The sequence below is a fragment of the Falco cherrug genome, chromosome 4, assembly GCF_023634085.1.
Source record: "Falco cherrug isolate bFalChe1 chromosome 4, bFalChe1.pri, whole genome shotgun sequence".
NCBI lineage: Eukaryota > Metazoa > Chordata > Aves > Falconiformes > Falconidae > Falco > Falco cherrug.
The window spans coordinates 83,893,703-83,908,298 of NC_073700.1; positions in this window are offsets into that span (position 1 = coordinate 83,893,703).

Consider the following 14,596-nt stretch of genomic DNA (forward strand, 5'->3'; position numbering starts at 1 on the left):
GTAACTTTCTTGAGCTCGTTTTAGGAGTGGTTGCAAGTATTTCGTTTAAAGACACGGAAGTATAAATTAAGGACAGATGCCAGCAAAGATGTGTCACCCCAGGGTGCAAAATTATCGGGGAAATACAAATACTTCAGATAATGAAAGAAATGAATGGAGAAACGAGATTTCATCATCTCTGTGTCAACCTTCACACGAATTTACCGTCGTGTGGGAAACCAGTGTTCAGAAGATGGTAGAGCAGCCCCTCACCAACGTGTCTTCAAAAAAAAAGTCCTGCTCACATGTCTAACTTCAGATTTTTGCAGGACACCAACTACAGAGGCGACTGGAACCAGAAGCACTTTATATTGCAAGAACATTTAGGGAGGAGGTTGTTGAGTCAGTACTGCACTGCAAAGCGATCTAACGTATAACATAGAAGATTAATGCAGGGTGTGCTTGTCACTGAATCCTTAAAGGAAGCACTAAAGCCAGGACTAAGCCAGGACTGGGAGGTCCTAGCAGCACAAGACTTGCAGTCGAGGTGAATCGTCCTGTCAAACTGATCCTTTTTATTGCTGCTTTGTTTTCTTCCCGCCCTCCCCCCCTATTTTCACTGAAATATTGGTTTTTTTCCTTATATTAAGTATTTTAAATTATGTACAATAAGCTCAGTGAACTGTGACTGGAGGTATGTTTTTGAACATTTTTTGATATTTGGTGATTTTTATCACATTGGGGAAACTGTGGAGCTGAGGCAATGCATAATGAATATCCAATGCTGCAGGGGACAGGTTTGCAGTGCACAGACAATGCAACAATGCAGGGCAAGCAGGAGCAACTCTCATGAGAGGCTGCTTTATACTCTGAAATCTCAGACCAGATTAGGTGCTCAAATGTGCATTCTAGATTTGTTTTGACTAAAAATAAAGTTTGATCTATGATTGTTTACCTTCCCTCACCCACCTCTTATCCTACCTTTTCATTTCACTTGTTTGTCATAAAAGAATTTGCTCACAAGATGCTTACAGGTGCTAAGCACTGACAACTACATCTTCAAGCCACTCTGCAGCTATTTCCAGAATTATTTTTCTTCAAAAATATCTATGATATGATTCTTGATGCTCATGTGGGGTTTGGGTTTAAAACTCAAACCATAACAGCTTTTCTGATCTATTAGTCCTATCAGAAAAGCATATATATCCTCTTCTGCCCACCCCTGATTATATCCCAGTTGTTAACAATTACAATTTTGAAAATCAATGTCTCTTAACTAGTCTCCCTATATAACAAATCCAATATTGTTTGTACTAGCAGGAATGAGGGCAACATGCATTTTAATTCAGCTTACTTCTATGGAAATAGTTTTACTGTTTTATAACCTTCTGCTGATCATTTTCCACATTCTCACACAGCAAAAAACAGCCATTCTAATGACTTAGCATTGCTGATGGAAATGTTACAGATTTTAACAGTGACCTATACTTCACTGGAAAATTCACTGGAAGTCAGTGGTGATCTTGGGATGCTGAAATAAGGGGGCACTGTCCATCAGATATGAAGGAAGGGGCTGAAAGTTACTGTCTGCTCTAGAAACCCCAGAAAGTTAGATATGCAACTGAAAAAAATAACTATACAATTTATTTTTAGTAAAATGGGAGAAATAATCTGTCCATTAATTGATCTATTAATAGAGAGTTGCTATCGTTCTCAAACTCTGGCCTGAATAACAGAAACAGATAGTGTGTAGCAGACTAGTGCTGTCTCTCTCAACTTGCTGACACTGCAGCTGTCTGATCTTCTTGTTAAACCCTAAAATTACAGTAATGTCTGTGGATCAGGACGTCATTACCTCAAAACACAGGGCAGTTCCTGTCCTCTTGAGATCACAGTTTGCACTCCTGACAGACCAGACCAGACCAGACCAGACCAGACCAGATCGGTGCAGTATACATGTGTGGAGATGGGGCCAACTTGCAAGGGAATGGATAGATTTTTGACAGTATCTTATGTTGATACTTGCTCAGTCAGTGGTAGAGAGGAAGGCACTATGGGTACCACTGATGATTTAATACTAAAAGGAAGTATTTAAGCAAAGCTGGCTGAAGATTGGTTATTATGATTCTAGAAGAATACAGTGATACTCAGATGAAAGCAGAGCAAAATGTGATTGAATGTGGTAGTACTGGAAAGGTAAAGGAGACTTCTGATGTCTCAATGCATTATGAGATTATATACAGGCAGGGAACATTGGACTGTGATAGAGTTTATGTTTAAAGAGTTTATGTCTGAGTCAGTTGTGAAGCTGAAGGAAGCCAAGCAAGAAGTATCAGATGAATTGGTCAGTACTGTTTTGCGTGGCTTGCAATGAAACCAGAAAGGAGGAGACAGCTGAAGTCAGAGTCAAAGCTAATGTATACCAGAGAAAGCAATGCCTTGATAGTTGAAACAGCTGGGGAACCCTTTGGTATGTTGGAGATAGGTGAAGTGTATGGAGATGAGGAAAAGGTTACCTCACTTCAACTGCTGGCTTTCAAGGGTGGAAAGAACTGATTGTCTCAATCAGTTAGGAAAAATCAAATGGATACTAGAAATGTACTTATCTAACTGCTGGCTCTTATCCAAGTATCAACTTATCATGGAGGCACTCTGAGTCCTGCAGAGGTGTAAGCACCTGTAGTAGACTCTGCAGTCTACTCAAAGTCCATCTCCCTTGGCAGACTCTCTAAGGAGGCTGGGGATACTGGCTTCTAATTCAGATAAATTCAGTCCTGTGGGATGAACCTTGGCTCTAGAATTAGCAGTTTATGAATAAACACTAAAAAAAGATCCAGTAAGATATATATCCAGAGTATGTGGACAAACACAACTGGATATATTTGGGTGCAGTAACTAGAATATGAGTCTATAAGAACTCTTTGCAACATTTCCCCCCCTCCACAAATACTTCACCTGTATAGGAAGTATCAGAATTAACTTTATTCTTTATGCTGATGATATATGTGAGTACTCTCTGCTCACAAAACAGGTGAAGTCCAGTATACCAGTCCAGCATAGAGACCAGTTCTGATCTTAAAACCAGAATAAACCTGAAGCCAAAGGATCACAGTCTGGTCCCAGAAGTAATTTCAGACACTGATCCTACGTGCATCTGACTGTATGAACGCATTCCTGTGTCACAGCCTGTCTTTAATAGGGCTCCAATTTGAGTACAGGCACCTACTTAGAAAGATCAGGTTTCACAACTTGGGTCTCCGTGACAAAAATGTGATGCCCAGTAACATCATTGTTCCCCGACACAGGAAATCATTAACAAAACTCAATATTTTGGACAAAACCTAGTAAAACTAGATACATTCTGCCAGTAAAGTACAATTCATTTCTATTTACAGCTGTTATTACACACCATTAAAAAAGTTTAGAGGAGTAACTGTTGATATTTCCCCATATGGGACTAAATGACGAAGATAAAGTATTGGGAGTATAATCTTGGGTAAATCATAGACAAATGAAATGAACATCTGTGGTTAGGGTGTGATGTGATTCATCACGCCTGCAAAGTTTTATGAACAATACTTTTTTCTTTATCATAACCTTAAGGATAGGAGGGATTGAGAACAAGACATGTATTAAAATTGGAACATCAACCTTAACTTTGAATTTCCTGACTTTTTATCAGAGTGCATGAAAAAATGCAATGTTATTTAAACATAGCCTCTTTCATCTTGATTTTGATATATAAATACTGTTTGTGGAAAATGACATGCAATAAAAATATGTATTGTTTATCTATTGTTTATCTAGGAGTCTAGATTTTTTTCCTAAATCTTTATTACAATTAATTCATTTTATTCTTATGTAATTATGTACTAGAGCCATTAATTAATACTTTTTTCACTTCCGCTTCTCACAATTTTTAAAATGCAAGGAAATGTCAAGCTGGAGGTTATAGTTACTTAAAGATTTTTCTTATATATCATCAGAATAAATCTATATATGATGGTGAACTGAGATTTATTATCATAATCCTATATGTAGGCTCCGTTTTTTATTTGGTGGGATCACCTTGGGTCAAATGAGCCATTTTGTCTTTGACCTACTCAGCTTTGGATCTTCTGATACTAACAGTACACATGCTACATTGGATCTTCTACATTTTCTTTTGTTTTCATTTTTTAGCATCCAGACATTACCTGCTCCCTTTTATAAAATCTGGAATTAGCAGATGATTTTTCATCGTTCACAGGTGCATCTCCTGCGACTAGCAAAGAGGCCCACACTGAAAGTCATCTCTAAAGAACAGGTCTGCTTTGCCAACTTTCTCAGCCCCCCACTGCCTTGCTAGCTTCTGGCTTTGATACTTTCCTAAGCATATGGAATTTCTTTCCCTGCTACTCCTGAATACCCTCTTAACAGTTTGTGGCTTTGTGTGTATTTATGACAGTAGTCTCCAATTACAGTATCACATAGTAACTTTCCCACTGAATTTCTATTTCATTCCTATTCAACATATTAGAAGCTGCTAATATAATGAGTAGTTTTTTCTTTCCTTCTTGTTGCTCAGTGATTCCCATTTTTTTTCCTGTGCTATATAAGCCATGATTTAAAGATAGGATTAATAATTTCATATGAGCTTTTCAAAAACATTTTGCATGTTTTATCAGATGCCATATCAATGTACTTGATAGATGTGAGCTGAATAAGTACTGAATAAGTTTCTGTTCGCAGATGGAAAGCAAAAATAGAACAGTATGGTAAATAGAAGTAGAACAATTATGGCAAATAGAACAATATGGCAAATTGGAATTGAGGCCTCCAATTTGAGTTATCTAGAATTTATTTTGATGGAACTTTGGTGTTATACAGCCTTTTAAACTTAAGAAGATCTCATTAAACTACTCAGCTGTGAGCCCTTGGCACCTGCTTCACTTCCCTAGTCCTGCTGGCCACATTCTTTCTGATCCAAACCAGGATGCTGTTGGCCTTGTTGGCCACCTGGGCACACTGCTGGCTCATATTCAGCTGGATGAATCACTTCTTGTAGGTGGGCAGCACATTGGCTAAACTCTGGTCAACTGTGATCTCCCTGGTTAGCCAGGAGTGCTATAAATGATGGACAGTAGGTCAGTGAGCACTTCTGCTGGCTCCATCAGTACCCTCAGGTGGACCCCATCTGGCCCCATAAGCTTGTGTGTCTACGTGGTGTAGCAGGTCGCTGAACACTTCCCCTTGGATTATGGGGGCTTCATTCTGCAACTTGTCCCAGACTTCCAGCCCAGGGGGCCAAGTACTGTGACGGTAGCTGGTCTTGCTATTAAAGACAGAGGCAAAGAGGCTTGTTACCTCAGTTTCCATGTGGAACATGGTTTGTTCTTACCCCCCCTGGGGTTCAGTGTTCTACTTGCCTCCTTTGGTTGAGCTGTCTTTTCCCAAAATTCCCACTTCTCAGTGTTTGATTTTTTTTTCTCTCTCTTTAACTGTACAGCCCATTTTCATTTGCAGTTATTGCTTTTCATCCATAGGCCTTGCTCTGGCACAGCTCAGAGGTGCACTAACTTTAACTTGCAGTGAACTCGAGCATGGGTAGAATCCCTAAGAAATTTGGCATCTCTAATCCAAATGTATAAGCAATCTAGAATATTTAAAGTCTTGTAATTTGTAGTCTGCTCCAGCAGGGCAGGTCTTTAATGAAGTATTTAACAGTAGACTCCTCTCAAAACTGTTTAATTTTCAGAATTTTGAAGGATGAGGAAAATAATACGTTTCCCAGTAGCTTTGTTTTGCACACAATCATTTTGACTGGTTACAGTGTAAAAGGATATCATTAATGTCAATGTAACTGATTTTAACAATTCATGATGTTATGAGTAATAATCATATTACCATCAACATTAAAGTTACTTAAACTGGTGTTCATTATATAGATCTCTTCTATAGGCTCAACAGCTAGAAGGTGAAGAAGCCCAAACAAATTTTCTTAAATCATGTTTTTAAACCCATTTATTTGATTCATATGTGTATTTGTGCAGGGAAGGAGACTAACCTGAGAATTTTTATAATACCTGTCATGCTAAAGTCACAGTAGAAACATTGCCAGTCTAATAGATCTCTAATTATCTGTGCTATGCCAGATAATCACCTGTCTGATTTTCCCTTTTCATATTTTTGGTAAGTATGAGATTAAATATTTTGAATTCCCATGTCTACATTTTCTTTAGAAAATATTTCAACGGGGGTGGAAGATGTTGCTCTCTGCCAACTGACATTACAACACTGCCAACTGATGTCTATCTTTTTGATAGAAAGCCTTGGGAAAGGTAAGCATTTGGCTATTTCAAAATCTTGTGTAAGCTTGCCTTTTCTAATTACATGATTCACTACATATTGGAAAATTTACATACATGTTTTTAACTATTATTTGAGCTCCCTTGAAACTCAAGAAAATCCCTCCTAACCTGGTCATGTTCAACAAACACATACAATTGCATCATAGATACTAACACTGCAAATTTATTTGTTTTAGGTAAAATTAAAACAACATATTAGTCTTTTGGGATTATTAGAAATTAAGACTGAGTCGGGCTGCTGGATTCTTTTTAGAACAGCCACATTAAAGCAGTCTCTCCACCTCACTGTAGGTGGGTCATTGCATCACTTGTTATCCTTCTTCCTATTTTCTATGTATTTTAGGTTGCAACAAAACTGAAAGCTTGGTATAATGCAGAGTTTGGTGCTTACCAGTAGTTATAATGTAGGAATTATCATGAATGAGTAAAAGGTTTTTAGAACTAGATAAGAAGCAGCTGAATATGTTAATACCTAGGAAAGTACTGGCCTGGCCCTGACTATCAAGGAAGAAGACCAGACATTACTTTCATGGAGGTGAAATGTTTCTCCCATTCCCTCCCCAACATCAAGAGGAAGGGGAGACTTTCTTCTGTTACGCCTTCTGATTTATCACAAATGTGTTGCTTCCCATCACATATTAGATTAGAAAATCTTCCAGGCAAGAACTGAATCTTTCTTTATATTTCTGCTGCGACTACTAAGAGAGGAAGCCCAGACATTATTTGGCTCTTTAAGCGTTACCAGAAAATGAGGCAAATATTATCTTTCATGCATATCTTGACAAAAAAGTATATTTTAAGGGGAGGAAGAGTTAAACAGAGTCGTAGCCTATCTGGAGAAGGGGAAGCAGGAGTTATGAGTACACACTGCCTTGACAGCACTGATGTGGAGTGAAGGTGAACCCTTTCCTACTGCACCAGTAGGGCTGGAGAGTTGGAAGGAAGCTAGAGCTAGTTCTGGGAAGGTTATCACACACGGATGAGGCCCAGAGGTCTTGGAACTGAAACTGATTTTAATTTTTTGAATTCCAAATTCTGTCCAGTGAAAGGAAAATATGACATAGGAAAGGCTGAACCTAAAAGTTGTAGCAACTATTGTATTGCTACTCATGGACACAGTGGTTTGAAGAAACAATAATAAATAAAACCATACATAAGTAGTAAATTTTAAAAGCAAATAGTAAATAAAAAATGAACCCAAGTGAATGAATGTTCAAGGCTGGAGAGTGAGGAATGAGAATTCATACTCCACCTGTACTGTACTGTACTGTAAACTCACAGTGTCTTCATGTTCTCTCCCCTAGGTCATCTTTCTCCAGATTTACCCAAATTCAGAGAATTCCTGAATAATGCAGTCTCATCCTCCTTTACGGATTTCCCCAGGCTAGCAATGAGGAACAACAGTGTCAATTCCTTCGCACAAAGGACATGGTGAATCACCTGAACTTCATCCTTGCATTTAAAATAGCCCCAGACTGCAAGTGCAATTATGTAAGCACTTAAAAAAGGACCTGCAATAATTTACTGCTATCTATATAAATGAAGGGTGCTGGCTATGGCATGTTTTGCTAACACTAGAGTGAGTGAGTTGTAGAGAGTAACAATATTCTGTTGGTTTTTTTTTTTCATATTGGCTTCCATTCAAACATCATGTAGAATGGTCTAAACTGCAAATATAGGCATGTACATGATGCACCTGCAAAATTTGTAAGTATATCACTTTGTGAAAAGGTAAACTGAAGAGTAGTAGGTTCAATTATTTGCATTGGATTACCAAAATACATTAGTTGCAAAGCTAAGAAAAACCTCACTGTCTCTGGTCTACTCGCTTAATTCTTTAATTGCTAGGTAATCCTGGCTCACAAACTCAGGGAAAGTCAAATCACTCTTGCTTTCAAAGCTAAACCTCTCTGGAATTATCTCATTTGTGAGACCAGATCCAGAGAAAATAAGTTAGGAATGGAACAATCCCTTTTAACTTTAGCTCCAGAAGGATTGAATAATTGAGTGAATCTATTTTCTTTCCTACATTTCAGAAATAAAAAAGGACACATATAAATCTCATTTTACTTAGCTCAGGTAGAAAAGAAACATTATGAATTAAAAACTTGACATACAACAGCACACAGTAGTCATTCAGAAGCAGTGTCCTAGGATGTTAAAGATTAGCCATGGTGGTTTTGGTTTAGTCTTTATTGCTGTGAGAGATTTTTTCCAGGATTTCTTGACTCATTCCTTTAAGCCTGTGTTGAAAGGGAGTTTCTTAATGCATTCTGGAGCAATCACATAATTTGCAATTTTTTTTCACTTACTGTTTAGTACTGGAGTTAATTTCTTCAGAATATTTTAAACCACATCTGTTTCAGTTAAAATGTGTATTTTGAAAGAACTAATATTGTTTGATTTATTATTCAAAGTCAAACATAACAACGATGTTTTAAAGAGTTGGGAGAACAGGGAGTTTTAGTTTATAGTCCTTTAAGATTCAAGCCCACTATCTTATCAGTAATTAAACTAAAATTAATCATTGAATAAAGGCAGCTGTAGACCTAGGTAGTTGCATGAAGTTACTAAGAGGCATGTTAAGTCCAGTGCTCTTTTCAGTGACAATGGACTCAGGAAAATTTCCCATTGGCCATATGTGGTGCATGTGAGGCCTTTTACAAAATAGTTCTGCCAAGAGAGATGAAAAAAGAAAAAAACTTGCAATACCATTCTGCAACTAAACCCACAGGTGCTGTTTACAGTCAGTGATAGGACTTATTGCTCTATGGCCCATCTTAAACTTGACAGCAAAATCTAGGAAAAATAAAGTAACATAAGAGGGTAAAAAGGCAAAGGTTTAAAAATAAATATTTTTTTTTGTCCAGCAGAGAGTTCTCTAACACTGATTCAGGAAGAATACAAAAAGATCCAGTGGGTCCCTTACAGAACTTGGACTTTTCAGATTTTATCTGCTACTGTTTCCCATTTTACTTTTCATGTTTCCTAAGCAGACAGATTACAGAAAAGCACCAGGAAGGCACAGGAACCCTTTTTGTCCATCAGCCTATGGAAATCCTTCCTTGTTTCTGCTTCACAAGTCAGAAAGTGATGACTGGAACATCAAGAACCAGTGCAGCCTTATGCATCCACTTGAGCAGTCTAAGACCTCTCACTAGCTCTCCTTTTGGCTAAATAAGAACCTTTCTGATGAATTAAAATGCAAAGGGAACATGCAAGAAGTATTTTCAGCAATTTGCTGAAAAAGCAAGTTTATAGTACTTTTCTTTGGTATTAAGGGACAAGAATGTGAAGACCAATATCTAGTCAGAGCTAAAAGTAGTCAGGGACATAAAAAGTGGTGAGAGAAGACTTTGCAGATATCTTAGTTGCAAAATAAAGTTCAGGAAAAATGTGAGTTTGATGAGGTAGACAAACTAGCAAGACATGCTATAGAAAAGGTTGAAGTAAGCTTCATCTTTTTTTGTTTCAGTTTTCACAGGCAAAGCCTGATCTCACACCTTTATGTGGACCAATGCAGTTTGATAAACAGAGGAAAATGCAGTAATGCAGTAGAAATATGGTAAGTATTACTGAGAGAACTTTAAACATAATAATGCTGGATGGGATTCATCCAAGGCCACTGAAAGAGTTGGCTGCAGTGACTGCAAGGTTGCTGTCTCTGGAGAAAAACTCTGATTATCAGGGAAGATGCCTCACAACCAAAAATGGCTAACACTGTGACCATCTTTAAGAAAAGTGATAGGAGGACTTTGGGAAATTAAAGACCATATTAATCCCTGTGAAGACTGTAAAGCACATCCCCTTAGAATCCATTTCCAAACACATGAAAACAATCAGGAATAACTAGGTCAGACTTCACAATGACAAATCATGCTTGACCAGCTTGATTGCTTGTTATCATGAGATGGCATGTTGAGTGGGCAGGAGGAAAGCCATGAATACCTGGTCTTCAGGATGGCTTTTGGCGTTGTCTCCAAAAGGATTCCCTGTGGAAGCTGAGGAAGTCAGGGCTAGAAAAACAGCTTCTTAGATGCATTGAAAATTGGCTTTATCACCAAAGTAAAAGGGTAGTAAAATCAATTATTTGGGTTCTAGCTGGTCATGAGCAAAGTGCCCTATGATTTGATACTGGTAGTTCTGTTGTTCAGTATTTCCATCAACAACTTAGATGGTGACACAGGTTATGTTTTCAAGTAAATCTGTGCATAGTACTAGTTAGGAGGAATGATTGACACAAAGAATGGGAAAACTTTAATTGAAATGGTTCTTGAGAACTGGACCGGCATAAATGTCATAAGGAACCTGAGCCTGGGGCAGAATAACCTCAGGTACCAGTACAGGTTGGGAAACGAGTAAAGTGTCCTGCAAAGGACAAGGTTGCGATGGACTACAGGGAGAATATAAACCAGCAGTGCAAACTGCAAAAAAGGTAAATCATGTATTGGACTATGTTAAGGGGAGCATGGGAACAGACAAAATGAAGTTATTGTTGTCCTCTGCTTGGCACTGTTTAAGCTGCATAAAGAAAACAAAGCCTAGTCTGGGGTCCCCTATACCTGAGGGATGTCGAGAATCAAGAGGTAGCAGTGGTGCACTTTTAAGATGATTATGAAGAGAAATTGAATAAGCTGGGCTTGTTTAGCCTGACAGAGTAAGCTGAGGAATGTTCTATTAGTGACCTAGCAATCTGCAGCTACTAGAAGGGGACAGGCAAAGATGAAAAAAACATCTTAATTGTGGCAGACAGGTAGTACAACACTGGAACAGGCTGCCCAGAGAGGATAGGGAATCTTCGTACTTGAAAGTTTTTCTAGACAGGACAGCGTTAAGATATGTCCAACTTGATCTAGTGCTAGCAAGAGTAAACTTTGTGTGGGAGGGACCTCAATGTCCCATACAAACAGCATGTCTATAATCCTGTGATTCCTGGCTCTGAACCCTGACATCTTTTTCCTTTGAAAGAGCATACTTCCTCCCAACAGGAGGAGATGACATGTCCCTTTGTCCTCAGGTCCTGAAAAAGTTTCCACAGAGAATTTATTTTGGATAGATAACCAATAAAAGCTCTTGGTTGCATTTGTGATCATGGCACCTGAGAAAATATCCATCAAATACAGCAGAATATTTTGATACAATAGGTCTGAGCTTTTTGGTCAATGATTAGATCCCCCAAAGGTAAGCTACTTATTTGTGTTCATAGATATCCATGCAGAGATAGTGCCATTCACTTCAAATGTGATGAGAACTTGAAGTTATCAAGTGCTTAAGTGATTTGCTGGCTTGTGGTTTTCATTCTTTAAAATGAAGTAATGAATGTAAAAGGCAGGGGGCTGTGTAGAATGCTCACTACTCACAAGCAAGCAACCAAAAAAAAAAAAAGAATTAATCAGCCAGACTATTAACTATCTAAAAACTAACCTGGAAGGTAGTATCTCTTTTAATGACTGACCTACAAAACTGATTAACCAAGCAGAATTTGGTAATTTGAAATTCTCACCTTGGAATTCATTCCTATCAGAAAACATCAGCATAAAATTGTGTTAATGATTAGGTGATATATTGCCTAAAAAGAGTGGAAACTCACTGATTTGTACTATACATGTGAAGATATTGCATGTCATATATTTTCCTCTCTGCTTCTATTGTGCAGAATTCCAGACTGATCTGCAGTTTTTACAACAGACAGAGTACTCCACATGCATGCAGTTTGGATTTCACAGGACTGTAAATAATTTTAAGTGTTTGCATTGGTTGTTGGTTTTAATCTTTTAGATGCATGAACTCTTGAATTTTTTTCAGGTTTTCACAAAACTTTGATACAAGATTACGCACCTTAAAAAATTGCATGCCTTTACTGTAAGTCTGAGAAGAATTTATATCCCTAAGGCTTTCCTCTAGGATATCTTTTGACATCAAAAAGGTAAAATTATAAATAGATTCTATTCCTTTCAGATGTTTATTTAATTTTTTTCTTCCAAACACTGTAATTTAATTTTAAAGTTCACTTTGAAAATGAACAATAAATGAATGTGTTTTCAGAGATAATGCTTTCTCTTTGCTCAAAATAAAAGCAGACATCTGGTTTCTAAATTATTATTTTTTAATTGTCTACCTAATCACTAGTTTTGTGGAATTTCAAAATGGCATTTATTTACCAATCAGAAAAATATGTTGCTGACAGAAATGTCTTTTTTTGAACATGTTCAATCATAAAATTTGTTCTCTTCGATGTTTCATATGTACCATTTGCATCCACTTACAAACAATGCTATACAGTCGAAATGTTGTAAATACAACAAACATTCTTATTGTATGGTGCTTGGTATTTTATTTAATAGGAAAACCAGTTTATACCATCGACAGGCCTATGTTCAAGTGAATACTACTTGTATTATGTTCATAGTTGTGAATATATATATATATCTAATATTCATTTGAGCTCTACTGTTTCTGCTCCTTTCTATCATTCACAGTCTATTGATATAAACTAAGTTCTATCTATCCTTCCACCCAGATGGTTGACGTTACATGTGATTGCATGAAAGCTCTGATATGAAATGCCTATGGCTTACTGGATTACCCTCTCCCCACATGTTTCAAATTAATAATAAAAAAAGAAAGAAAGAAAAAAACCCCCAGTGCAATCTTGCTACAAAAGAACAAGAGTTTATTGTATAACAGGATTGCAGATGTGGAAAGGTGCTCATAATAAGGCTACAATATTTTTTTTTCATTGTGCATCTGGAATGCCAAAGGATCTTTAACATACTAGGAGCTCATTCTAGACAGTCTTGGCTTTTTGATTAACTTAATATTCAGAGAAATGATTCATTTTTTTGTAAACTCTGTGCCATTCATCATCATATTGTCATTTATGTAATCACAAAATGATTTACAAAGTCATGATTTTTTTCTAATTTCTGAAACAATTTTAAGACATCAAAGACTTTCAGATATAAACATCAAAGAGCAGCCCAAATCAGAGATTTCTGGCTAAGACAGTTTAGTTCATTTAATATCCTCTGGTTTTCTAAGGATTAAATTACAGCATATAAAATTCTTGGAATCTGTCTAAGGAAGCTGTAGTGTGTATTTATTATTTATTACAGTATGGCTTTTTTTGTGGGGCAAAGGACTTTGCGGCAGGAAGATGCCATCTTTTCAATTTATCATACCAGCAGCAAATTCTTGTGAAATATAAGAGGTACAATGATCTAATCCTACTGGGAATGGAGAGATGTGTTAACTGAGGAAATATTTGCACATGAGCTCAGGATGAAATGAAGTTCTTCCCTTGTAATCAGCCCGTTACAGAGGGATGCTTATACAAATTTAGTAAGAATATCCTGGGGAAAAGTAAGACAAATCAAGAATGAAATTACTTCTTCATAGGAGGAATAATTACAGTTGCTATTGTTTAATGGAAACCAGTAGGCCAGGTTTCTAGTACTGGCTAAGGATGTAATTCAGAAATGCTTCCTATTATTTCCATGATTTACAGCAGGATGGCACCACAGAAGCTAGTCTTACAGATGCCAGGCATGGCATGCCACAGGCACACATGCCAAGTCCTAGCCAGAGAATTCAGAAGCACAAACAATGTAAACTGGTCTAGTCAAGAAATGAATCCGTAGAGACACATGAGGTTTTTCTGTGCACAAGCAAGAATATAAGCAAATATACTTTCATCCACTATCCACCTAAGAAAGGCAGGATATTAAGGATTGCCTTCAAGTAAGCAAGGTAGCTAGAAATGTGTGTCTGGCTTACCAAATAGCGAGGAGGATCCTGCCAGGGAAAACAACTATATGAAGTATAAGCTCTCTACAGAGCCTGTTCCCATAGACTGAGTAATCACACTTCTAAATGTTTATCCTTGAAAGACAGGCTACCCTCCTTTCAGGAGCAGCCTGCTGACTAAAGGAATTGATTTTCTGGGAATTGGATCTCAACCTACTATATAACAAGGTCTTGCCCAGATGGATTTCTATTCTAATGTACACAACAGGCTGGGTTAGCTACAAGACAGTTCAGAAGCTCAAGCAGCAAAATGCATGGTTTCTAAGTCAAAACCCATAGTGCTTTTACATTTACATTCCTATTCTCTCTGTTAGGAAGATGACGAGATGACATGTAGAACAGTCACATCAGATATTGAACACAGAATTATTGTTCACAATAAATCTCCAGGAAAAAGAAAATCTTCTATAAACAGGAACAAAGGCTTGACTTTTAACAAATATTTTTGTCTGTCAGATATT